Raw genomic sequence first — 24,925 nt, 5'->3', positions numbered from 1 at the left:
TATGCTGGGAATGTTTGAGACAATTTCATACCGATAAAAATAATACACAACGTGCCGAAAATTGTTCTCGATAAATTCTTAACGCTCTGTAAGTATTGTTTGAACTCGGTATTCACGCGTTGGAACAAATTTTTAGCAGCGATATGCGGTTGCAATCTCCAGAAGTCGCGAACAACGTGGTTAAGATTTGTTAAGTAATTAAGTAGTGTTTTGTAAGTTAATGTCGTTTGAGAATAGATCACCGAATTTGAATTTGAATCTCGTTCGTCGAATGAAAAAGGTAAAGATAAAAGAACGGAAACTGATACTCTGGTTTGGCATTACGCATTGCCCATGGAATACAATTGCATGTGAATCACGAAATGTTTTCACGGTCGCGTTTCGGTTCATCGATGCGTGTGTGTGTGTGTGTAAATCATAGACGCATACGTTCACGAGTAACCCGCTTATCCTATATGCCACATGTAATTCGCGTAGTTGGCTCTCTGTAACTATATCCGTGAAGGAATGTTCAACAGGTGCGCCTCTACTCGTGGTATAACCATAGTCTCTGTGCCGCTCGTTGAAAGTTAATTCAAGAACTCAGCGCGTATACAAACGGTGTTAAAATAAGTAACGGCGACTATGAATAAGTCCGTATACATGTAAAGCAAGCTATGTTTATACGCACTCAACGAGAGCCCGGGTATTTAAACAATTTTATCGTTCGCGGTCTGGTATTACAGGGTTTCAATTATTCTCAGGCAGTATTAGGCGTACCCACAATGATACGAACGTTGAAATATTTGCGGTAGAAATATTTACAAGCCTCTAATCCTACACCTCGCGTCTAAGATAATATTGATTCGCCGAGTATATCTCTGCATCCTGTGTTCACAACCTTCCAAGAAGACGCAGCGTTGCACTCATCTGCCAAAGTAAGATAAATAAACACGTGTACGAGGGAGGAATATCGGCGAGAAAAGCGCGATCCGCTTGTATTATATCGTCGTAAGAAAAATTTTGCACTTCAGGGCAAGGGGGAGGGAGGGAAGAAAAAATTTCAGGGTATAATACCTACGCCATTACGTGTCAGCTGTGAACAGGGAACGGATGCTGTCGCGATGTTTACACGATGCTCGAGGGACTGTAAACAGTGTAAAATACGATATGGCGAAAGAGAGGAAAGAAATTTTTCCCACGAGTGCCGTGGGCGAAATAACCGCAGTTTCCGAGAAATCGAGGAAGAGTTTCGAGAATCGTTGAGCGCGATTCTTCGATCAACGCACTTGGCACGATACTCTACCGATTGTTAGTATCCTCGCGGAATCTCTGGACGACGGAGAGTTTAGTCATTAATTTTTAATGAGTGAAAAATGGCGGAGTGACGGGAAGATTGAAAAGTGAAACGTCATCGTTTTCCATGCATTTATTTTCCTCGTCTCCAACCCAGCGGAGCGTACAACAGAACATCCTCTGTGTCGTACGTGAGTACCCAAACACCTATACCTCTACGTACGTAACGTTGCATACGTAGGTATATTCGTAATCCTAATAAACGTAACTCTTATCCCTCTGGCTGGGGATTAAAACGTGGACGGAGTGAAATTGAATTCCCTAGTTAGCTTGCGCGATGTATAGGATGCGTTAGCGCGTTATATCCAACAAGGCCTGCCTCTGTGCTCTCGAGTGGGGGAAGAGAGGAGAGGTTCGTTCTGGCAGACAGCTTGGCGTCTCTCGTACGGCTTCGCGTTACAAGACGTAATAATGAACTCTCGGTCAGACGCCATCTTCCGTCTTGTTTCACGGTTGTATTAAAAGCGCGTTCAACGCTACACGTTATGCCCACAAATGCGAGCGTAACGCGTGCGAGCATCGAGTAGGTATTTTATCATATTCCACTAATTATCTTGCTCCACATTTTAATCGCCTTACTTTTTTACACTCGGCTTTTGTAATAATATAATCTGCTTACTTTCTGGCCACCGGTGCTCTTCCGACACCGCGTATATTAATTATCGAGTCCCAGCTTTGAGAAAAAATAATAGAGTGTTGCAGAGAGCGAGCGGTCTGTTACTGAATCTACGTTCCCTCATCGTCGGTTCTATATTATTCCAATAGTAGTTACGAATATTTTTCACCAATTTTTTCTTCCACGTTCAGTTTTTCAACGCGATGCGGGAAGTAAGTGTATCGGTTGGTGACACCTTTAGACCCGGTTATTTAACCTTTTATTTTTTAGAATTATTAATTTACGGCACAAATTTTGAAGTTCTCGATGACTAGAACCAATTGATAGAGGGTCGGACAGTAGGACTTTACTTTTAAACAGATACAACCAAAAAAGGTCAATAACCGGTACACTCGTCTTACAATGAACGAGATAACTTCCGCATTCCTCGCGCCGTCCGAATAATAAACCGGATCCGATCTTTTGGTTGCAAATCGTATTTAAGAAAATCGGTAAAGTCTCGCGTTTAGTACTCGAATTTAAACGGTGCGTTAAACAATTTGGCGTGAAAATATTTATATAACGGTCTACGGCGTTGCGATGCTGTCTGTTAATTCGAGCGAGCATGTAAACTATCAATCGACTTGAAGCTGCACTCGTTTTCCCGAGACGCTGGTGAACCTCTTGAGGACGTAACCTCAGGGGAATTATCATTCGGGCTTAAACGACTACGCGTATTAACCAAAAGTTTCACACAGTAGCCGCACAGTGCGACCCTTTGTCATTGGGTTTACGGAGTTTAAGGCGCGATATATTATACTCGACTCCGAGTGGCTTGATAAACATTTTTCTTTACACTGCAACGGTTTTTGGCATTATGGTCTGCTGGTTTGTGGGCGGTCATTTCAAATTTTTCTGTCCACAAGAACACCAAGTGAGGCTGACAGAGATTACAGTCTTGATCAATACGGTCGATGCATTAATTACAATCGATCCCAACCAAGGATTCATCGGATATGAATGTAAAATGAAAGAATGATCATTTTGACTTTGTCGCGATTCCCATGAAGCCAGGTCCAATGGCAACGTGTTAAGTAGAAGGTTCGAGAGCCTCGTGGCGTTGTATTGGTAATTTTTAACTTTGAAATTGAAATAACTCGCCAGAGGGAGAGAGAGAGAGAAAGAGAGGGAGAGAGCGTAGTCAGACGCGTTCAATTTAACCAGAAGAATAACGCCCTTTTAATTAGCCAACTGCACGTCTGAAAATACACACACTCGTCTTAAACTTCAACTGTTTGAAATTAGTGCCAATTGACGTGTCCCTGTATAGTTTTTATAACGCGTGTACGGCATGCTGTGTGTATTATGTATACGACAAAAGTATGTTCTTATCTCTCGCGGCTTGAAACGGCTACGCTGCAGGCTGCGTATTACATACGAGCAGGATTCAAGTCCCTCTCTCTTGTCTCACAGGTTATATATTGCAGCGAATGTATAAATAAATATATCAAATTAACAAACAGCGTACCGGTTGCATAATTCATTATAGCTCATGGACAGAATTACACGGTCACAAATATGTTTCCGTCATTCAATACCGCGATAACGTTCGTAGCTCACATGCCGCACAGTCGTTGACCCCTTGGGGCTTGAGCCTTCATTCAAAGTCCTCGAAATCGATCCTCGAGGTCAGTTTTTCCATATTTTTCGTGCAACAAAGTCACGACCGCGGATCAATGCCGTAAATTAAACTTGGTAAAGTGAAAATATACGCAACGTGATACAACAATAAACGATATCTTTAACCGAATGATTCCAAATACGCCGACACGGCACGTGAAGTACGCAAAACGAATTCGGGCGGAAACTTGGAAAGCTGGACATTGCAATCCTTAACGGCGATACAAAAGTCCGATGTCAGTTTTCGATAAAATCTCGCTGGGCTTTCTTTCCTCCGTAGTACAACTAATTGTAAAAGGCCCTGGCTCCAGCGGCTGTGCATAGGTTTCGGTTGAGTAATCCAACTTTAAGGTCAAGGCGGTAGCCGCGGGTACGTACGGAATACTGACTTTCATGAGTCCACGTATACCTAAACCCACATGCCGCCTCATTGCCTGCCCATGAATAAGAATCTGTAGGAATATACGTGTCACAACGAAATGCCGAGGTGATTTTTCATCCTGGTTTTACCGTCATGGCGGGACAGCAGAGTCGTGGAATATACACTGACTGCATGAATATGCAAAGTAAAAGTGAGAGTCGCTCGGAAACGCTGTTGCAGTTTGGCTAGCCAAGCGTAAAGGGCTTCGGGGATCGCTGTACCGTGAATTGAACTATACCTACTGTCGCGAATTTTATTCAAGGTACCATACATTGAAATCACCGACGAGTGGTGACTTTGATCGATCTATCGATCGAACTTCGCTTGGCGATAAGCGATTGAGGGTGAACCTGGGAAAGCTGCTGTCTTTTCTAACGAACCTGTCTCGGTTTAACGTCTGAAAAGTGTTACTATTAGGTATCCTCCGTGCGTCAACTACGGACAACGTTGAGTGCGGCGGATGTATTACCGAACAGTGTGAACCACCGTAATGACCCGTTATTTCATTCTCAAATTAACGATAACATTTCTCATTGACTATCCCGAGTTGGCAAGGCCATTCACACCGGGTGTCTGACTTTTGGACAGTCATAAAATGATATTCGTTACAAGCTTTGGCCCGCTTTAACTAACTGTCCGTAGGAACGGTACAAATGAGCTCTGGCAAAGCGAGCGGAGAGTCGGTCGGTTATCAGCCGCCGACCTCGAGTTATCACTCGGAGATTTTGGCTAGTTTGGAATTCTTGAAAGACATTTTCAACGGCGTATCGCCGGAAGAATGCCGCGCCACTTGTCGAAGGTGGGACGTACGTACAAGGAAAAGTCTAAGCCTTGAAGCTCGTTTCCAGCCTCGAGACTAACTCACGTACTTACCGCGTTATAGAACCTGGACACTCGCCCCGTGATTCGGAGTAACTGTTGCTGGAAACTGATCGTGAAGTTGGCGTGAGATTTGGAATTGGTGGATGCTTTGCGTTTTTAGATTTTTATGAAGAATTTTTCTGTGAAACCAAACAATCCTGATTTCTGATTTCGCATGTAAGTTGAACTCCGGTCGCTGTAATCGAACCGGCGCAACGGATCTGATCGAGATTTTAAACCCCCGACGTTGAGACGGTTACAGTAGCATAAATCGGATTGCAGGATAAAACAACATCTCTGTATCAATTTCGAAGGGTTGAAGAAAAATCTTCTCCTTTTTTTTCTTCAACCCTTCGAAATTGATCTTCTTCTTTCACACCGTATAAATTTCGCGCTAATGGGCCAGACCACGAACGAGTAGGTACAAGGTTATGGGGGTGATTTCAGTGGCGAGGCAAAGAACGTTTTAGCGTCGAAGGAGATTATTGTGTATAATGAAATTGAGGATAGCCAGAGCTTCGAACCGCGCTGCGGACAGTTGAATTGAATTAATTAATCAGACGGTCCGGCATCTGCGGGCTCGAAAAAGATAGAGCAATAAGGGCGGAGCACACGTGACGTATAAACGAGACTCTGAATCACCTCGGCAACATGAAAATTCGTAAAAAGAAAAACGTAGAAATTCACCACGCAGGGCGCATTTTCTTTTCAAGATCAAACCTGCCATTCGCTTCTATCTGGGGTTTACACGGTGTAAGGTGGCGCGTCGACGTAGCATATTGCCAATTTGTGATGACGGAAGTTGGCCACGAAACGGAAACTCTAAGACTTCACAAGAACCGTAAGGCGCAGTTTTTCCAAGCTTTCATTAGAAAATTTCTATGTATCACGTATATGCAATATGCATATTAAATTTAGAGTATACTGCACCGTATCGTTTGAGTTTATAGATTTGTTGTTCGCGAAACTTTCATTGTAAGGTCCAATTTCGTTTTTTTTTTTTTTTTTCTCCTACGGATTTCCCCACGCCTTATAGTTTATTTCAAATTTCATTTTCACCCACATTAAATCAATCCTCTTTCTCTCTCCTTATTGAAATCCATTCGATCGGAAGAAAGCGCGAGCGACGAAAGTCCCTGCACTGTGTACAGGCCTGAGGCCCGTACGTCCGCACTCAAGATTTGGGACCGATCCTGCCGAGATACGGAGTAGTAGATACGAGATTACGGTCTGCCGGTTTTTGGCTATGAAAAAACGGAAAAGGAGGCTTGACGAGGGCGTGACCCGCCCCCTTTCTCGCCCCCCCCCCCCCCCCCCCACCCCCCTTATGCGTTCGGTTATTTCGAGAAATAATTAAGACGGACCCCCCGACCATTTCGGCGCGTCAGCCCGTCAGTCCGTTGGACCAAGAGAGGGGAAGAGAGAGAAAGAGAGAGAGAGAGAGAGAGGGAAAAGAAAGGCTGGGAGCCGTAGTTCCTAGAACACTTGTAAGACTCTACGGATATTTTCGGAGCTTCTTAGCTCCTTTGCCCTCCTCCTCGTAGCTGCAGTCAGACGGCTCTTATGCTTCTTAGGTTCTATTACACTAACGAAGTATCGCGCGCGTGTGTAGAGACAGAGAGAGAGAGAGAGAGAGAGAGGCGATATCGTGTGCTCTTGGTATCTTCTAGCCACCGCGTGGCCCCGAACCCCCTTTGTACTATTTTAGTTATCTTCGCTTCTTTACCCGCGCTTTCCGAAATAATAGTTACAACCGCGGGTGCGAACGTGAGAGTTATGCCCGCCTCAACGAGGTATAGATCTTACTCCGTATCAGGGGGAGGGAGAGACTGACTGTGGAACACGAAAAAGCCAAGCCGTAAAACGAGAGATAAATAACGATTTCTCGTCTACCGCGCGTGTGGGAGAAACTTTGAGCCAACTCGTCCGCTGCCGATTGTTATAAGAGACAAATAAATACCTGTAGGACAGGCGCGTTTACAGCAAAGCTCTTTTTTTTAACTATCCTAACGGTATACCCAAAAAACAGCCCTGTCTCGTTATGAGACCGCTGGAGGGGCTGGAGGGGAGGAAATTCGGACCTTAGCCCAACGTAAATCGTTCCTAACCCCCGGATAAGAAATGGACGGTTTGTTCCGTCGAAACGAAAGCCGGATGACTCGAGTTCTCGTCGACTCAGAGTGCCACAGGTGGTTATAAGTGACACGCTGCATGTGAGGCAAGGCTACGCCGAGAGGCTCGGCAACCCGCGTACACGACGAAAGTTTCTTTTCTTTTTTCTTATTATAACTTTGTTATCAACATTTAATGGATTTTAATTATACGCTTAAATTTTTACCCATTGAAAAATAAAAATTAACATCGTACAGATGTTTTGCAATTTTTTGCCTATTAAAATTTATTACAATCTATACTGTTGCAATAAATATCTGTCACTATTGTCACAGGTATATTTAATAAAATGAAATTCTTCTCATTGTCAGTGTAACGTGTCTAAGAAATAGGAAAGTGGTATGTTTCAAACGGTTTTCTCTATTTTTTTTTTCTCACTTTCACCCGATGTTCAGTACATTTTCAATTTTTCACGTTTTTGTTTTCTTACCTGCGTCTGATTGCGCGGCCGTCAAAGAAAATCGTGAGCAATATATGCGCGATGACGTGTTTTTGGGGAAAATGCAATGAATGAAAGTGCATTACTGAATATATATCTATATATATAGATTTTACGCACAGCTGCGGAATTTAAAGGCGGGGTTCGCCGAATTTTTTCTGTGCGAACCCTGCAGTAAAAGAGGGATGACGCAAGGTATATGTATATATATATATATATACGTACTGCACTGATCTTCGTGACGCAATTGATGCACGTTGTCTGATAAAAAAGGACTAGTCGGCAGAAATATTTTTAGCTTCTGCAACAGCGTGCTCGCTTTCTTTCTTTCTCTCTCTTTCTACTCGTTTATCTCTGTCCGTTCGTTCTAGTTCCTCTTTTTTTTTTTATCCATTTCTGTTCTCATTCAATTCACGAGATAGCTCTCCGCATCATCGTCTATAATCCACACGATCTGTGTTAAAATTCTTTGAAAAGAGTTTGTTGAAAAAAAAAAAAAAAATGCGCAATTTTTAAATCGAGGATAAAAATCAACGACGCGTGACACAGTTTGACGGGAGTGGAGATCTCTCGGTGGTTTTACGGTGGTGAGGTTAGTTGGGTCCCATGGGAGTGTCATCCAACACCGTCGGTTCTATTTTTACCGAAAAACCCCCACCCTGCAATAACGCCAGTGACCCTATATGCTTTATAAATGTGTGGGTGTATGTATAACGAAGTTGTATTATATCTCAGTGTTTTTCACCAATTTGATCCCAGTATTACACATTTAACGTAACGAAGAGGGGCGAAGGGCTTAATTTTGCGTATTAATTGCGTAATTTCATCCGCAAGTTTTCCCTCCCAGTTAAACTCAGCTCGTTCCTTTCCGCCGCTTCGTACCTAATCTTCAAGACAGTGTTTTATGAATCGCGTGTCAGAGGAATGTGTTTATGTTAATTTATTTTTTTCACCATCAGGCTACCCAAACGACGTGCTCGTTATCGTTTTCTCGAAATTCCATATCGGCGCCGCTTTTGTCTCAGAATCACGACACGTGTGCCTAAGTAAAAAATTTTTCCAACGACAAAACGGAAACACTTACCAAGGCGTTAGAGATCTTTCCTCATTGTCAATCGAGAATCGAAAGGTCGAACAAACTGCGAGATTTTCAAATCCAAAGTTCCCGTGTTCAATCACGCGAAGCTAAACTCTAAATCTTCTACGATGTTCAAGTGCTTTCCCAAAGGGTTTCAATTCGTATTCCGCACGCGGAATCCACGCGCATTCAGGCGGCGTAGACGCTGCCTGGCACCCGATATTCTCGATGCGTTGTGTCACATGTCGTCGGGGTTTGAAAGAGACGCGTGTGACGGACGCGGTAGAATTCTCCGCAGCCTTGTTCCCCACGCCACGTGAATTATCACAGATACGACGATTCGGGAATCAGGCGTGAACCGAAGACTCGCCGATAAAATTATACAACTTTTTCGATGATATTTGAAGAGCAATTTTCACCGAGTGCCAAATATTTTCAACTTATTCGTACGATCCTTACTGATTTTCGGCTCGTTGTCAGCTGTCAAGCTGCTCGAGCCGCGACGGATTCGAGACCGAATCTCGTTCACCCGTCGTTTTACTTCCCGCCAAATTTCACTCGAGCTTCAAATATCAACCGCACGTGGATCGTTAACGATGTTTACCATATCAGTTTTAAACTTGAATCAACTTACGTTTTCTCCGTCTAGCGTCGCGTGTTTCTTCGATTATCTTCCCTCTCCGCACTTGCGACTCGTCAGAGTTCGGATTTCACTGCAGGTGATGGATATATATCGTTTCTCTCTTTAGATATCTTCGAATTATACAGTGCGTGAATCGGCGAGTAAACTGGATGAGACAATCGTTCGAAAATTTCACTCGGATCTATCGGCCGCGATCTCACAATAAATTCAAATATCCAATAAAACGAGTGAAAATAACAAAGAAAAAGAATAATACAAATACAACTGTTACCGGACGAGGAAAAATTTATAAAATAAATTCACTTCACCGACACTTTGAGAATCGATATTATACGTTTACCGTATAATTGAAAGAATTATTATCCGCGATACGTCGTCGATCGAATGATTATATTACGTACACGTGATGATGTGCGGTGATAAAAACAATCAGCAGCTGCAGAATATCGTCTCTAACGCGACTCGTACGTACGGCTCGTCTTCTCAAAGTCGTTTAATATTTTCTCAACCAACGATATTTTTTACCTCCTTTGCGGATCGGTTAAGGATTGACAATTAAGTAGCGATTATTTGGATGCTGGGTCGGAGATGTGCGTCTTGTGGAAGTATAGCCAACATTGCCGCGCTGGGTGCGCGCTGCTTGGAATATGGCTGAGCTGTCGTCCAATCAGAGCTCGCGGTCCCCCCACTCCCTCAACCGTTCGTATATTATTGTTAACGATTGTTACTTTTTTTTTTTCCCTCTACCACTTCTTCCTTTTTACTCGCCTTCGTCTTCTCCCTCTGCCTTCTTCCTCTTATATTTCCCTTTTCTTCTTATTTTTATTTATTTACTTTTTTCCTCTCTTCCGAATCGGTAATTAATAGGCGCGACTCCGCTAGTCGACCGAAGACAAACTTATGCACACACTCGCGCGCACACACATGTATATACATAAATATATATATACATTTCTCACGCGTTATATACACACGGCTAATTTATTACCGTCTCTCTCGACTTTCCTATAATACATTTTACATTATATTCTACCGATTTTCTTCCAATTTTTCTTCATTCTCCTTCCATACCCCGCAGTTTCAAATATCTACGGGATTTTTTCGAAACATTTCACAAATTTTTATAAAAATTGACCCTACCTCACGTACCTCATAAAATCGATTATCATTAAAACTTATTTCAATTCTCTGATCGATTTTTTACTCTCTCTCTCTCTCTCCCTCAATATTCATTCGTTTACAACGGTGCAAGCTTGGGCTGCGATTGCGTCATTGTCTCTATTCTGTCAAAAAAGAAAGAAAAGAAAATAGTAGCTTTCTGAAATACCTTGAGTTAAATCCGATTAATGGAAATGCTCGCCTACCTTCTTGAGCATATTTTTTTTTCTTTTTCGGAAAATCGTTTTCTTGTCCGAAAGTTTCGCTTTACGGAATCTAGATAGACGCCCCCCCCGCCCCGCGTCCGTTTCGCTCGCGCCCGGCCGTTCCAATTATCCGTTCCGCTGCAGAATGACGCAAATCTGTAAAGACGGATCGTCAGCCTGCCGCATGCCGCCACAGATCGTCGTCGTACCTGGAAGGTGGTAGCGAAGGCTGGCGTTTTTGCACGTATCTCCGAGTGCATGATATACGTTATAGCGCGGTCGGTTGGTCGGAGAGAAAGTTCAAATTCTTAAGTTAAACGCGCGTTCGTCGAAGGTGTATGCGTGGTTCCTCAACGTTGTACGTTATTGCATACAATCGCAGAATATTCCGTTACACACGCACTTCCGTGAGGCGTTATAAGTCGAAAATCGAACGATCGCAAAGAGTCCGAAAGTATCGAGGATTTTGTTTTTAGCTTTTTTTTTCAATCTCTTTTTATCTTTCTAGGATTTTTCTATCTTCGATGAAACTTGTTGAACTTGTTGTATTACGGATTTTTAGAAGCAAAATATACGGTAAATTTTCTCCGCACGCGCTGCTTCGGCGTTTCACGGTATACCGGAAATGTATACGTAACTATACATAACGCATGCAGAAACATGAGAAAAATCGTTCCGCGAATCAGCCGTTAATTCGGCAAACATTCGACGTTTGTAAATCATTTATATAGATCGGTTTGAAAGTTTCGACAGAATTATCGGAACGGCTTAAAATCTCTCTCAACCATCGGGCACTAGAGCTACGAAACTTGAAAGTTTAATTTTGTATTACCGCTTTATAAGCGTGAGAGCTGCGTCTAGGATATCTTTTAACGACTCTGAAAGGCTGCTTGTTTTTATTAATTTTTTTTTTTCTTTTATTTAGCGTAAAAGATGTATAACGTAGCGACTTTGAAAGCGGTTCATTCACCGTGAGATCGTCGTAGGTAATTCGTGCAGGTCTGATCTTCTCGCCGCAGTTGCGAAGCGAATTATCATGATAATATTTGTTACGCGATAATTAGACTCGTGGTATAATCGATTCGGAGATTGGCTGTACGAGTTTATCATGAATAAATGAAAATTTCGCGATTCCCGGGAAACCGGCCGACGTTCGTAAAATTTATTGAAAAATATTGATCATCGACCGGATATCCGGTCGAATTGGGTACAGTTACTTACATACGTGCGGCAAACTACGTATAACAAATTCAACTTAAATATCGCGCGTCACGTTTCTGGTTCGGAAATCTAGTTGTAATTTATTGCAGTGCTCATTGACCTTTGGGGAAACCCTGGCCATGCCGTGGAGTACATCTGCGGCCGAAATTAGCTCATCTGGTTCGCTGCTTTGGTTATTCTCACGCAGACGGCGGGCTAAGCTCTAATAAAAGAAGAGCGAGTCGGGGGCGAGGGGTGAAAAGAACCGATCGCATTCCTGGATCCAAGGAAATTCTCGGGTTCAGGGAAGAGCGATGTGACGTGTCGGTCCTTCGACTTATGCGGACGGACGAAGCTCCGTGAAATTCGTCCTTCTTTCCAATGCGTCAAAGACCCGGCAGCCGGTGGTCCATTCCTTGACGGGGAACGATGTCGAGCCCAGTTTTGCCTCTCGGATGCTGCAGGGATCCTGTCCGCTCCGTTTCGCCGTAACCTCAGGGACCCTGATCCTCGGACCCCGATAGAAAGGATCGAGTCACGTGACCCGGAGGTCTCCAAATTTCGGCCGATTGATTGTCCCCAGGCATTCGGCTTCGCCGATTTCTACGCTTCGCTCTCCGATCCCTCTTTTCCGTACCCTTGATTATTTATAATTCCGCCCCGCTGCCCGGGCTCTCGTTTCTTTCGCTCTCTTAGCCGATGTCATTTTTCACTCGGATTCGGTCACCCCGCCGATCGGCCGATGTCGATTCGGGATTAATGCGGCGACCGTGAATTAATCGTGCACTCGAGCTGATGAAAACGAACGAATCGCAACTCTCGGCGAATATGTTTTACCGAAATATTCACCTTCGTTCGCCGAGTCTTCGATACCGTGACGTGTACTTGTTACACTTGTGCGATTTCGGTTATTTACCGATTCGATAGTGAAGAATCTCGCACGTAAAAGTCTCGGTAACTTGTCGTGCGTGAAATCTGACGTCATTCGCGAAAAAACCTAGTAGAATCGTGAGAAACTCCTTTCACAAAATTCGCAATCTCATAGTGATTAGATTGGCGCCATTTCCAAGTCTCGATTCTCGGTATAAATACTACGCGGAAAAGTTAAAGCCAGAAAGGAAATTGTAATGATTCAATTATTCTTTATACATGCCAATAATAGATAGACGCTGTTATTTTCTAAGAGCTTTAAATAACCGTCGCGTTTGTATATATAATTGCCTCATTGATTTAATGGTGACGTCATATGTAGTACGAGCGTCGCTTAACGATTCCGATATATCGTTTTGCTGAGAATTGTGGAAAGCTGCTGTTTACGGACGGTGATTTTTTTCCTTCGTTTTTTTTTTTTTTTTGTGTAATTACTATTTCATTTTTTTCTTCCTCTCTTTTTTTTACCGAAGTAGAACCTTGAGTATAACGTTTCTCTCTATACCGAGGAATTTGTCGGATGTTGTGAGGTTAATTGGAGTGTTTTTCAAATATGGAAAATAGCCGATAGAAAATAACTCTGTACCTTTGTACATATACATATATATATATATATGTATATATATATATATATATATGTATATATATATATATACATACATGTATATATAGGTATTCGAGAAATACTCAATTTCCGTCTCTCTTATCTTATCCGGCCAAACGCCGCCTTTATTTTGACGTAACTTATCACTTTTTACCACTCGGTATTGTGTTGCAAAAAAAATTGTAAGCAAAATTTTGGCCGTTGGTTGGACGTCTGCAGTTATTAAGAAACTGTGCACGTCCAGACCTCAAAACGAAATGGAGAGATGGAGATGAAGAAAAAACAAATGATAAAAAAAAAAAGAAGAATAAAAAAAAAAAGAAAAATATTGACGGGAAAATCCGTTCGTCGTAATGTTTTGCACACCTGCGCCAAAAACTAGAGTTTCAAGCATGTGAAAATAAGTATAGCCACACATAGATAATTCTGTCGTTAAAAGTAACTTGTTTCGATTTGGCAAGCGTGTTGTAACTTAGTCGCGTTTTGCACATCTGGGAATAATCAATTTTCCCTATTTTGCTCTGATTCAAGATCAATTTTCGTATACGTACGTTTTTTTTTTTCTTTTTTTTTTTTTCTAATCTCGCCACGCCGCCTATCGCAATATAATAAAAGTTGCCTTGATTCGAGTTCTGAGGATGACAGATATTGCCTAACTGTTTTCCGTACCCTGGTTTCAATTACTCGTGATTTATCATTATCGACGGTTTTTCCTCCTCGTTATTTTATTTACATGACAAATTCTTGGCGCCACTGACGTATTTGTTATTTTGCGCTAAGGTTTTTCCTTTTCATCTCAAGCGCCGTTTTGCGGTTTGGAACAAGTTTCCGAACTTCTGGTCTATGACATTGATCGGAGCAAAACAAGATGACGTAAGAATTTAAAAAACGCAAATTTTTGTTCACCTTCATCGTCACAATTTACCCGTTACGTTCCCAATTACTTGACGTTGTGCATTTATTCACTGGTAAATCAAATTTCTCATCATTAGAGTTATTGAAATTCCGAAATGAACCTTTAGTTACACTTAACTTTATGAAACGAAGCGCGTAAATACAGAATTAACATGTTGTCGAGAGAATTTTATGCAAAAAAGTATTTATACCGTGACGAAAAAACGTGGCGCCAAGAGTTGACGACATTTATGTTTCGTTTATTTATTTTCTTTCGCGTCTTCCTTTCGTTTCCTTTTATTTCCTGCCTTTGTTCGTTTAATTTTTCTCGACGAATATCACAGTATCGAGTGACTCGTATTTTTTAACGTAACAATTTGGCTTCATCTTTTCTTTCGTCATATATCTGCGTCAGTGGCTACATCGGTCTGTGATATTCCATTTAAACAGAATTCTCTGGACAAATTGACCGACCATTCTATTATGTAATATAATGCTATACGTTTACAAGAATAGATGAATGCACCTTGAAGCAAAGCTCACCTGTGACGGTGGAATGAATGGAAACGTGTCTTGTAGATCATAGATATGCGTATATCTGTCTGTCAATATTGCACATTTCGCATTGTAATTATACACGTGCTGACGGTTAGTCATTACAATCAATTTCAAAGATAACGATCCATTTCTCACATTTGTCTATAATTCCGTTGTGCGGGCTACAAGCTTTTACAAATGTTTCAAGTAATAAATTGTTTGGAAAATTTCAAACCTACCAACAGCCAGTTGCTCGAAATAAAAATTTTTGTCATCGGTGTAAATGGTAAAAAATAAACTAGAGTGATAATTTGACTTTAAATTACCAGAAAATTACAGGAAAAAAAATTCTAAATCTCAAGTGTAACAAATAATTTCCAACCTCTCGTACTAAATTTGAGAGCTGAAGCTTGTTCGAGGGAATGAAAATTGCCCTTTTCTCTACCTTATTCGCATTTGTATTTTTATTTTTTCTCATTTTTACTTTTTATTTTACCCATCTCCCTAACCACACGGAATGTGGGCTTAAATCGTGGCGGAATTCCGCGTCGACGGGAATGCCGGTTTGTCGAAGCATTAAGATCGGCGGTTGAAGAAACGAAAGAATGACGCTTGCATCCGGCTGACAATGAGTCGTTGAGATGCCGGCTATATCGGTACACGTACCCGATGTATATGATCTATACCCACATGCCTAAATGTTACTCGGTATATGAACTCAGAACCTCGTGGCATTGCGGCTTGGGTATAATTAATGGCAATATACCTTCTTGGTATATAAATTGTGTCTATTTGAAAGAGGCGCCCCGTCCTATTATAAAATTCTCGATGTATTTTTGTCGGACGTTAATAATAACGTACGTTTCCATTCGTGTCGTCTACGCCATACGCGTCTAGTACATTGCACGGCTACGAAACGTCGATACAATTGTGAATGCAACTGTTGTGCGAATGAAAATCTTTGCCCGCTTGTTCGCTATCAGGAAACGTTTTATAGCGGTGTAAGAATTTGCGAAGAAGAAAAAGGCGTGTTTTACACTCTTTGAAGAAGTTAAAGAATCGAAACTCGGAACGCCAATTGTCAATTATCTGTTCTCTATTATTTCGATTTCGTTGGAATTGCCACGGTTAAAGATGAGAAAGACGAACCAGGTATACTCGTAGATATAATTATTCGGTGATTTCACATCACTTGTCATTCCAACTTTTCCCCAATGTGTTTTCGTTCTAATTATTTATTTTTAGAAATGTTCGACGACTTATCTCTTATACTCGTAATAAGAATGGTCTGTATAAATAGAAAAACGATGTCCCACGGCCAATCTTATCAAACTGGGTCAGCCGTGATCTATTTTTCGAACGGACAGGTAACCGCAACGCACGGGAAGTGGGTACCTAAGGGTACAGTCATTCGGTATACGCAAACCGGAAACTGAAAATTTGAACGTGACGAATGTGTGTGCTATTATAGTTTTGAAATTTCTTCGAAGTTATGCCTCACCTTGCAGAGCTTCTCCGAATATACATCTTACAGTGTGTTATGTGTCGTTTTAAACGTGCACACGCCTCATTATATACTTTTAAAAAAGCGTTCAAATGACGCGAATTATCGTCAGAAGAATATTTGAAAAATTGAAGAACCAGTAATCCATAGTTGGTACGAAGTTTCCTCTTTTCACACCGATACACCTATGTGTACGAATATACGGTTAAAAAAAAAATAAGAATATTATGAGAAAAACCGAAATCTAAGGTAAAAAAGTAAACGGCTGAAAAAGTTGTATCATGCCTACGACAAACAACAGGCAACGAACTCTCCTGAGCCTAACCTCGGCTTATTTGTTGGCGTGAAATCGTGCCGGCTGTATAGCCGAGGGTTTATATCGATATATACGTATATCTATATGATATGTTTTAATTTTTTTTTATTACCTATCCATTGGCGACCTTCGCACCGTGTCGACGCTGGCCAATTTTCATACGGCGTACGGACGCTAATAGACCCACCAGAAGCAGATTACCTACGGGGTGTTGAAATTGTATAATACTAAAACCGACACGGTGTCGAAAGGCTTGATAGGTCGAACTCCAAGTCGAGGAATAGTTGGAGACAAGAACGATGGATAAATGGATTGAAAAAGGGGGCGATCGGGTAAGAATTGGAATACCAATAATGATCTCAAACCTCTACGATCATTATAAATTCGGTGTTTACAGTCAAGAAGAGTCATTGATTGATGAATGTTTCGATTTTTCACGACCGTGGAAACCTCGCCAATGATCTACCGAAGTTTGAAATTCTAAATCATCTTGTCAAAAGTTGTATTTGCATTTGGACATTTTACTAAAATTATTATAGTCAGCTGGAGGAACTGGACACGCGACTTTGGCAGTGACAGTGTTTCGTCCCGATTAGGTTCGGCCTTGTGTTAGTGGCGCGTTGCGTCAACGACTCATCAAAGTTCCCACAGGGCTATTTTATTTCGTACTAACGAGGACGAGGACGAAGGAAGAGCTTTCGATGTACGTTGGTACACATCGCCTACCCGCGGCGAACGGATCGGTATGAAATTGAGGCCTCTTGTGCAGTCTGAAGAGGATATCGTCGTCGAGTCGAGTGATGCGTGCATCTCGTCATTCGTTGGCGAAATTCGCTCATTCCATCAGTTCTGCTATAATTTTGGCGATTCGGGAATCTCGAAGCTGCGAGGTGCGTGATTTAGGATTTGCCATTTGAAACACAAATTTTGCGCAACGGGTAAAAGCAGATTTATGCGTTTTTTGCAGAAACCTAACACGGATAATAGAATATTTCGATAAGCACTTGTATCGAAAAGGTTTGGATTCCAATTTATATCCGCGACGTTTTCGTCGCGTGTCGAAACTCAGCGGTTTCCAAATTGAAAATTTCGATAAACTCATACTGCAAGTGTAACTACGACTTATCCAAGAAAGTTTAAAATAACTTTTTCAGTGTTGTTTCTGGTCTCCTCACCTTGGGTAAAAGAAGCTGCAAAGGAAGCAGGCGCGCGCAGATCCTTCGCCGTCGGTTAAATATCAAATACAGTATCAGAGGCGCGAAGATATTGCGTATGAGATTGATTGAAATCACTGGACACTCGAACGGCACTGTACGCACTGAATATCGAATGTAGTTTATACAGTTGCACAGCGCTCCGAAGTTCAGCTTTTTGCACAATTTAATAAAAAAAAACAGTCCCGAAACGGGATTTTTCGCTCAACCGTTTTCACTTTCAAAACTGACGTAGCAGATCATAAATTTCGGTCTCGATTTCATAATCACCCTGTAGAATCGCTCCATCGTGTATTTCGCATACACCGTTCACCGTTATTCCACCATGTTTGCCGGACACGATGATGCTCGTTATCAGCTCCTCACTGTCGGATAATATTTCCCGCGGTTCAATTTTCACTTCGGTTTTACGCCTCGCTAGCTGCGCCGGCGCGTTCGACTTTCGTCTAAAAAGTAGCAGCTTCTTTCGGTTCTTCTTATTTTTCGTCCGTCGATCCCCTCGCTTCCGATCAATTGTTCATCTTGACTTTTTCCCCCCACTTGAGAGTCCGCGCAACTTGTCATCCAAGCAATTAGCAACAACGCGCGCTTTTTGTCAACCCCTGTTTTCAAAAACCTTATCGCGGGTCTCTCTTCGGCGTTCCGTAAGAATAGGTTGCCCCCTCGCGTCAGTCCGACACAGTGTGAAGAACTTTGGTATTGGGGACTGTATACCGTACACACTGATGGGTTAATGTCTGTATCCGTACCAGTCGTCGGCGTTCAATTTACGTAGCCAATTTTCTCACGCCTTTATATCCGACTGCAGCAGTTCAATACGTATTATTCAATTAAAACTAATCAAACAAGATAAATTGAAGATTGACAATTGCGCGTCGGAGGTTTCTTGCCTATCGATGCGAACGACGATCAATTCAATATCCGGTGTATGACAAATAATTCCTCTCGGCATTGCCGTTACTTCGTTCTACTTCGCCACGGTTTTCGACGTGACAAAAGGTCCGAAATTCATGTCAGGGTTCAAAATTTCACTTCGCGACTCGTCGGCGTGATTCTCGACTGTACCTTTGCTTCCGCGATAATCATCACTCGACTCTTTCATACTTGGATTTCTCTCAATCGGCACAGGCAGTTTCACCCTTTAAAAAATTTCTTCCCCTCCTCGAAAAAACAGGCACTTTTCTCAGGACGTAGGAAGCCTTCGACGCACAACGCCGGTTTGTCGTTCAGAGATTCCTCCAAGTTCGCTTGTACCAAATCATTCCCGATCGCCTTGCTTTCGAAACGAAACTTTATCTTCTCGGCGTCGCACAAGCTTTTCCGGCACAGTGTCTACCTGCAATTCTGAGTCTCGGGAAAGGAGAATAACAATCGAGACAAGCGGTGGAACGAAGTCAAAAATAGCTATGCGAAGCCTGCTGATAACCGTCCGAATCACTGATAGCCGGTATCTGTGGTTTTTGGCTTCTGTTTTTCGATAGTCAGCGTGTCTCAAAAATGACCGACAGATTTCCCGACCACAGAGTCGTTAATAGCGCGTTCGTCCACCAGCATCCTGATAAAAAACCGCACATTGGTTTACGATCAAGACGAATATTTATAACGGGGTGAAAAAAAATCAGCTGTCTCTCTTTTGATGCGTTGGGCAACCGACGTTGCTGAACTGAAGTGATGCTACGGACGGCAGCCTAGACCCTAACCGCATACATGCGGTACGGAGTAGGCTACGTGTAATGAGCTGAGAGTGGCCCTAACTGAAGCACTACATACACTCCTACGCTCACGTCCTACGTTCGTCGTGTTGAATCGTAGGTACGCGACGTACGTGAACGTATGCGGAGAGTGTGCGAACCGATAGAATTGCCGGGAGAGCTGGGATCTTCGGCACATGTGTCGGTGTGCTTGTCGACTCGGAGTTACAACTAGAATTGCTCGAAAATATAAAATATTCCTGAAACGGATATTACGTCGGGGTTTTAATGGAATTGGTCGTCAGGGTGAGGTTACTGCGATTTTGTCGATGACTGCAGGAAAAGTCGGAGCAATTTTTATGGTCCTGGCATTGAAATCGTGAGAAGATTATACAAAGATACCGGTACGATGTGTTTAAGTTGGGCAGTCTGGATTGTTCTTATTCGATTTTCGTACCGTCGTTTTGTCGCTGCCAGGAGAGGAAGTAATGTGCTAAATTTTAAGTGGTTAATATCGTCAAACTTTTGTCGCGACGCTTCGTGCATTTTTTAAACTGACGATTAATGCGACGACTGCCAAAACACTGAGATCATCGTATGAAATTACAGTAATATTTTATTCTATCTTGCTTCGGAGTGTTGACGGAATAAACATTCATTTTTGCATAGAATTGTATTCCACGAGAAAATCAAATCGGTGAACAAAAATGGATTTCGAATTTAGCTAATTTAAATTCGCCGTTATTTTTTTCTTTTTACGATACTTCTCAAAGTCAAAATAATAACTAAACTTAACTTTTGCCATCACTTTCTTTGGCACCAATTATTAAGGCTGGACAACTAACGCTTACCGGAAATAATCGTGTATAGTTGACATGAAATCGCAACCGAGTCAACGGTCGTCATGTTGACTTTGTGATAACGTCTTAATTGGTCCGAAATTGATTTTTTTACATTGCGCCGTTTCCGTCGAGATGCGGTTATTTTTTACGATAGCTTGAAATTTGTTTTTTGCGAATCTCATCCTGCTTATATATCAATGAAACATTGTAGGTAGAATGCCGGAAGGAATTTGGAGCCGCGTTAAAACATCCCATCGAAAGGGCAGAGCCAATCGCAAAAGAAGAAGAACTCGATCGTCATGCTGAATTCCTTCGGTTAAACGAATCTGACGCGCAAGTGCAAGTTGGAAAAAAATCGTGTAAAACCGAACTCCGTACAGGATGATGCATAGAGAAATGCAGAACAAGGCCGAACGACATCGAGCTCAACGAAAATGTTACGTGACGATTAAAAATTCGTCGTCGCTGCACGCTAGGCGATGAAATTGACGGACGGACAAAATATGTTACAGTTTCGCATTACGCTTAATCATCGATTGCCACGTCGTAGTCTATTAATAGAACGATCACTCGAATGCTTCTCTCTTCGCGATGATTATTTGCCTCTTGCGAAACGCCGCTGCTACTCTCGTTACGTCGAGGTCGTTATTTTGGCCTTCTTTCTTCGTTTACCCACGGCCAATTTATGGTTTTAAGAGGTAAACCGACCGCCGACCTCGTACGCTCGATCTCGCATGCACGAGTCGCTTAAAATTGACCGATACTTTTATTCGAAAGTTGTAAAAGGGGGAAAAAAATATGCTCCAGGAAATCATCGCTAAGCGTATAGAGTAATATTCCCAATTTTTGCACAACATTTTCCTGTACGACGTAAAACTGAGATCTCTTTGAATCGATCCGAGTGGGTTTTCATTTCATTCATGACTGTATATACCGCACGACGATTTTCCTACCAACTGGCAACGAGCCCAAGTGATTTCGCGTCCTCCGTTTCCTGCTGGCGCAATAAACAATTTTTTTGTATACAACATTGGCTGGTATCAGTTATTTATCTCGCCGAGAACTGAGAAGAAGTGGCTGAGTCTAGACTGATATAGACGAATGTCAAATCCGGTGGGGTCCACGAACCCCTTCGGCAGCAATCCCACGAATAGGCATCTCATGACCCTGCGATCGGCAGGCTCTATAAATTGACTCTGTATTATAACGCGAGGCGGCGCGTCGTTGGATGAAAATTTAATCGCACGTCAAACATCGGGTGTACCTAACATATTGACTATATAGGAATTTTTGCGATCAATTTTTGTCCTCAGTATCGTCGAGAGCAGATCGTAAAGATTTCCTTACGCGCGTTCTACGTACGAGATTGCAGCTTCCGGCTCGATTGTCCTCTTATTTCCGTTTCCTCAAGCCTGCAGGCTTATACTTAGAACTCGTTGGTACATCGCACCGTAATTGCCAGAGTTCGATGGAAAAACAGCTGCCATTGAGACGGTGATAAAATCTGTGTCGTTGGAATTGCCAGCCTAGCTCTCAGGTTTTGACATATGTAATTACTACGTGCTAACCTGTCGGATTGTTGGAGGATGCGAGATGAGTCTTTTAATTTTCACGTCGCAACGAAACCATCGATGCTTATAGCTCGATGTTCGGGAAGTGAACGATACGTAGAGAGAAGTTGCAATTTTTTTTCTTTCTTAAAGTGGTTCGACTTGAAGGAAACATCTCCTTTTTGACCGTGTCCAGGACCTGGACAGTAATTGACCAATCGTCTGCAACTTGCATTCGAATCGCACTTGATTCGGTACGTAATACTCGCGTTAGATTTTTCGAGTCGGCAAAGTAAAGATGCGACCAATTATTTGAAAAATCTTGATTGCACAGGTAAGGCGAATAGAAACACACGCAGTATATGTCTAATTGAGTTCCGCGACACGAGATCAAGTGGTGCATTACTTTTAATGACGGCAAACGAGTCAATTAGGGAAACGTCAATAAGAGATCTTTCTTCGCCGAGAGGTGATCGAGGTGCATTCGTAAAACTGGTTTCTTAACTTCTTCTCGCACCTATGAACGAGGATGTATAGGACCACCAAATGGCTTGACCCGAGGTCGTCATCCGTACGTTGACCTAGACCTGTGCGGACTCTTGAAAAATAATAAATACTCTCGTCGTGGTTCAGACTGATAATGAAATGCACCTTTCTATCCATATTCCGAGTTTCAGTCTATCAATTGTTCTCTCAACTGGAATGCTTAAGAAGATTTTTGTCGGAGTGTATGTGATTCTTAAAAGCTTTCGATAAAGAACTTGAAATGGGTTCAAGTAAGTTTTCGCAAAGTATTCACCTGAAGCTTTACTGTGAACAGAGAAAAGTCGAATCTGCGAATTGGGCTCGTATGCAGAAGAGATTTGACCCAGGGTCGATCATGGCGTATATGGGTCAAGCCCTGGACGAGCTTATACGCGAGATCAGAGAGTGTAAATATATATACAAGTTCAGCGACGCGATATATTACTCGGTAGAAATTCTTGGCTGTGCTACAACGTTGTGGAAATCGTTTGGTTCATATGTGATATACATGCACGTGTGTCTGATGTGTATGTGGCGATAAAGGTGCCGCACACGCTGGGATGCTTTGTCATGTTAGCTGTTGCGCACACGCACCGATTATCCACGGTATTTGTATAAAACACCTCGTTTCTATGTGTGTATAACACACCTTTGCCGTCGACGAAGTTCTACAGTACGAAACACGTGGCCGGTCACGTAGACCCAGTTTTCTGCGCATGCTTGCGCGCGTACGAAGTGCAACGAGGCGCGAAGATCACGCCGAATAACGTGCGTGCGAGAGATAAAACCGATTTCATTCATAATACTCTTATCTTCCGAGAAACGAAACGCTAACGTATGATGATATTTTGAGAACGACATACCTTGTACATTGAGCCCTACTACGATAACGAATCAAAGTATTGTGCCACCGAATTAAGTCGCGTTGCATCTGCTGTATACTCGTTACCGTTCTTATAATCTTTGGAACACGCGCAAACGGGTGTCGAGGAGGACGCTGAGGAAAAAAAGTTTGAAATAAACGCTCACGTATAATCGTGATACCGGTAGGAGAGGAGGAACATCTACTGCGCACCGACGCTCAATTTTACGTTGTAAAAATATGCCAGACGATGAAGTAGAAATCACGATTTGGTATATTGATCAGCAAGTGCCAAACTCTTTGGGGATTTCAATAGTCTTTTCACGGAATTTGGTTCTGTATTAAAATTGCGTTGGATGCGTTGATGTTACGGACCGAGAGTAAGAATCTAAGAACTGTAAAAATTTCAGATTTCTGTCGAAAATGAAAAGTGTCCGGCCTTTTTCGAAACGCGACTTGACTCGCTGCTTCCACCGCGAAGCATTAGTGTAAAGAATTTGTCACGTAATGAATTATCGGAATTGTTGTTCGGAGCGGTCGTATTTTTAGATTATCGTTTGAAAATTCGGAGAAGACAAACAACGAGGTAAATCAAAATTCGTGATTAGCAGAATAAGAAGATATAGAGAAAGAAAATAATGATGAAAAAATAAAATAAAAAAATATGGACTAAAAACACGTGAAATTGGGTGGTTATACACGTGACAGTATCACGTTGTAGGAGCCGGCCGTATGCCGAGGGATACTTGAATTCAATTAACCATCGGTGGGAATAAAAATAAAACCGGTAGATTTATGTTCACTAATCGCGATATCGCTTCCGTTTCGCGTTGGGAAAAAAGGTCTTGTCGAAAATTGACTTGAGAAACTCGGATCGATCGTGAAAGTCTGCAGAAGCGTTATAAGACTTTCACTGCTTTTGCGTGCGGACGCGTTTTTACGCTCCGTTCTGACGACGGTTCTAATTATTGAGTAATTTAACGAGCACGGTCGTCTTGGAAAATTTTTTCGTATAACATCCGGATCGAGATTCCGTGTTTCTCGATCACTGCCAATAATAAATCGGTTCCGACACGCCGCGAAAGTCTTCTCCGAATCCTTCCCGGATGATCCTCTTCCATTCGGTATAATCCTGGACCCGGAACCTGCACGTATGTTAATAAATGAGCTGGCCTCTCATACAATACGTGTCTGCGAATTACGTTAAACCGTTTTTTGCTCGAAGCCAATTAATGACTTCTCAGCAATAAAATGACACAACGCTGTACAAAGTGCACACAACCGTTCTTCGAAGTTTTCTTTTTCTAGGCATGAAATATTCGAAAAGATTTTTTCGCGTGTAGCAGCCAGCCATTGGATCGTTATTCGTGTATCTTATCTCATACCCATTCCATTCATAAACATCTTATTACTCAGAATCGTTAACGTAACTCCATTCAAGGAAACGCGCAGGCTAGCACGGCTGGGGTGGAGGATGATTAGGCGTTGGTAATTATCCTTGACTTGACCTTATTTTACGGCAAAATCCACCAGCCCGAGTCACATATTCAGCAAACGTTGATCTTGAAGTGCACCAGCTGGTACGTGGATCGTTGTCGACTGTGCGATAATTGAATGTCTCTCGGTGTGAAATTAATAACCCTCTATCACAGAATGTTGGTAATACGA

At 42.3% G+C, this 24,925-nt stretch overlaps 2 protein-coding genes across 3 annotated transcripts in view; one reads left to right on the top strand and one right to left on the bottom strand.

Annotated features, from left to right (window-relative positions):
- LOC107219725 (peroxisomal leader peptide-processing protease) overlaps window positions 1-24,925 on the top strand; it is a 65,285-nt gene that overhangs the window by 16,475 nt on the left and 23,885 nt on the right. The gene's annotated exons all lie outside the window — the stretch shown is intronic.
- The window catches only part of LOC107219726 (ion transport peptide-like), a 42,464-nt gene that overhangs the window by 12,169 nt on the left and 5,370 nt on the right, over window positions 1-24,925 (bottom strand). The window contains exon 1 of one of the 2 annotated variants that reach the window (XM_046746769.1): window positions 9,216-9,836. The exons of the other annotated variant lie outside the window; for it this stretch is intronic. The gene's annotated coding sequence lies outside the window, so the exon portion shown is untranslated. Of the gene's footprint in view, window positions 1-9,215; window positions 9,837-24,925 lie in introns of those variants that run through there. 2 annotated transcript variants of the gene reach the window in all.

The sequence above is a fragment of the Neodiprion lecontei genome, chromosome 1 (genome assembly GCF_021901455.1).
Source record: "Neodiprion lecontei isolate iyNeoLeco1 chromosome 1, iyNeoLeco1.1, whole genome shotgun sequence".
NCBI classification, from domain to species: Eukaryota; Metazoa; Arthropoda; class Insecta; order Hymenoptera; family Diprionidae; genus Neodiprion; species Neodiprion lecontei.
The sequence above is the reverse complement of the archived record's forward strand: the minus strand, read 5'-3'. Positions and strand labels throughout refer to the sequence as shown.